The sequence below is a fragment of the Hyaena hyaena genome, unplaced genomic scaffold (assembly GCF_003009895.1).
Source record: "Hyaena hyaena isolate Hyena2069 unplaced genomic scaffold, ASM300989v1 scaffold_638, whole genome shotgun sequence".
Lineage (NCBI taxonomy): Eukaryota > Metazoa > Chordata > Mammalia > Carnivora > Hyaenidae > Hyaena > Hyaena hyaena.
The window spans coordinates 829,349-832,316 of NW_024081270.1; the positions used below are offsets into that span (position 1 = coordinate 829,349).

The following is a 2,968-nucleotide window of genomic DNA, read 5'->3' on the forward strand; positions in this document are numbered from 1 at the left end:
GGGGGGGGGAGAGAGAGAGAATTCCATGAGGAGCAGGGGGGGGGAGAGAGAGAGAGAGAGAATTCCATGAGGAGCAGGGGGGGAGAGAGAGAGAGAATTCCATGAGGAGCAGAGGGGGGGGGAGAGAGAGAGAATTCCATGAGGAGCAGAGGGGGAGAGAGAGAGAGAGAGAGAGATTCCATGAGGAGCAGATGGGGGAGGGGGGGAGAGAGCGCGAGAGCCAGCGAGCAGCGGGGTCATTCAGTGCGAGACTTGAACCCAGGACCTGGGCCGACTGAGCCCCCGGGCGCCGGACCCGGACACTCAGGTCACACACTCTCGCTGCCGTCGCACTCAGAGCACCTGCCTGCCCAGGTGAGAGCCCAGCGGCCCCTCGGCTGCGGGAAGTCCTCCTCCGGCTCGGCGCAGAGCCGTCCCCAGCGCGAGGTCTGCGCCCCTCCGGGGTCACCGCGGGGTCACAGGCGGTCCCGCGCCGCCGCGCAGGCCCCTGGGAGGAGAAGACTGGCGGCGGCAGGCATGCGCGGAGCGTCAGGTCTCGCCGCAGGAAGGCCCCTGAGGGCTGGGGTTGTGCGTCCCTGCCCCTCCCCGTTCGCTCGCCCTGTGGAGCGTGCCACCCCCCGGCCCGGCCGTGGGCATCGCCCGCCGCCTTCTGCCGGGCTGCGTCCCCGCCGCTGCACAACTGCGCACGCGTGGGACTTAACCTTCCAGAAGCTTCGGTGTTCCCTCAGGTAAAACCCGAAACTGCAAGGACTGCTTGCAGCACTGACTCCAGGCCTCCTCTTGTGTCCGCATATGGGGGGAGGGTGGTTATCGCCCCTCACTATCTGACGTAAACACCAGGCTTCACCCCGTCTCCCAACACTCTCTCCCGCTTGGCGTCATTTTCTCTACCGCACGGGTCCTCTTGTGGATCATATTTTTGTTTGTAACTTTGTCTCCTTCCGCTGGAAGGTAAGCTCCATGTGGGTAAAGTCCTATTTAAGAATAAATACGTTGGGGCGCCTGGGGGCTCAGTCGGTTAAGCGTCCGACTTCGGCTCAGGTCGTGACCTCACGGTTCGTGGGTTCGAGCCCCGCATCGGGCTCTGTGCTGACAGCTCAGAGCCTGGAGCCTGCTTCAGATTCTGTGTCTCCCTCTCTCTCTGACCCTCCCCTGCTCACGCTGTCTCTCTCTCTCTCTCTCTCTCAAAAATAAATAAATAAATGAAAGAATGAATATATTAGTGGAAAAGCAGTAAACAGTGTCATGCAGGCCGCCTGGGCGGCTCAGTAGGTTGAGCATCCAACTCTTAATTTCAGCTCAGGTTAGGATCTAATGGTTGGGAGGTTTGAGTCCAAATCGGGCCTCCACGTGGAGACTGCTTGGGATTCTCGCTCGCTCTCTGTCTCTGTCTCCGTCTCTCTCTGTCTTCTCTCTCTCTCTCTCTCGATGCCTGCCCTTTTCACCTGCTCACAGTCTGTCTCTCTCCTTCAAAATAAATAAGTAAATAAACAATAATGACATGTACTTATACCTGTTAGGTCGAACAGTTATCTGATATCAGTATTTCTGTAGGTTGGTGGGAATATGGTTGTTTAATGGTTTTGTTTTCTAGCCTGTCTTTCCTAGCTTTCAAAATAATGTAGTGTATTAATCTTGCAAAATAAACTTTTTAAACAAAAAAGAGAAGTCATCTGAATATACTAGCAATAGAAATGATGAGATATTTTAACCTGTTATATGCTATAACCTTCGAAGGTGCAATGAACCTTTTCTAACTGAATTAATTCTAGTATTCTGTGCATTTGGACTGTGTCGGGGAGGCCAAATACATCATGGGTGTGTATTGTACCATTTTCGGTGATTATATGCTTATCAGGGGATTTCTGTTTGGAGCTCAGTCAGACACTGCTGCTGTAATTGTTGAAATCCATTATTAGTATTGTTTCCAGATTTTGCAGATAAAGTATAGGACCGGTTAAATTTGAGTTTCAGATAAGCAACAACAAATATTTTCATATGAATATATCTCAAATATTGCATGGGCCATTCTTACACTAAAAAATATTCATTATTTCAAATTTAACTGGACATCTGTATTTTATCTGATGACGAAAATCACCGGCTTGAGTGTCCTGCCTGCCTGCCTCACAGTTGTGAGTGGTTTCTACCTTCTGCAGTCAAAATCAGGCAACTTTAGCTGGGCCACCTCAGCCTGTGCTTTGCTGTTGATGTATTTTACCACTAGAGGGATTATTTCCCTTTTGTTTTGGGCTATTTGTAGAAAGGTAAGATAGGAAAGCTGAAATAAGAGCCGTGTCTTTCTCCTGGCTCCAGTAAAACAGAGGATCTGAGCGCTCACGCTTTGGTTGGACTGTCACTCAATGCGGGAGCTGCTCTCTGTGGTGGGATCAGCCGCTCGTCTCCATCCACCATCTGTTAACCTGAGACAGGAAGCAGCAGGTGGCATGGTGCCCACAGGGCTGCTCCTGAGGGACCCTCTGCCAAGGGCTATGTTTGCTTCTCTGTTTAAATTACTCATTTGGTGGATATACTTTTGGAATTTCGAGTGATAGCATTACTGGGTTGAAGATTTGACTTGAAACCTGTGTGATTTGTGTGGGCATCTAGCGTCTAAACTCATGGTTTTATATAGCTCAGGCCTTTGGTACTGTCATCCACTGAGACCTGAATAAAATAATTTTGGCCATGAGTTACTTTCAAGTTTGTTTATACAGCGATGGTGATTGTTCTGTGTAAGAATGTACAGAAGTGTGTAAGTTTCTCTAAAAAGTTTAATTCCTTTTTTGCCTTAATATTCTTTACTTAGCAGACTGTATTTATACTCCCAATTTTTATCCCAGGCTAAAACACCATCAGTTGGTGTGTGTTGGGTTCCTTCATCTGACAAGGGACCTCAGTTTACCCCCAAGACTTTTTTTTTTTTTTTTATTTCTAGGAGAGAGAGAGAGAGAGAGAGAGAGAGAGA

The 2,968-nt window shown here is 49.5% G+C and overlaps 1 long non-coding RNA gene across 1 annotated transcript in view; it reads left to right on the plus strand.

Moving 5' to 3' along the window:
• Positions 1–517: 517 nt before the first annotated feature.
• The window catches only part of LOC120219676, a 56,593-nt gene continuing 54,142 nt past the window's right edge, over positions 518–2,968 (plus strand). Inside the window, exon 1 of the long non-coding RNA XR_005525353.1 lies at positions 518–728. This is a non-coding gene — a long non-coding RNA (uncharacterized LOC120219676). The remainder of the gene's footprint in view (positions 729–2,968) is intronic.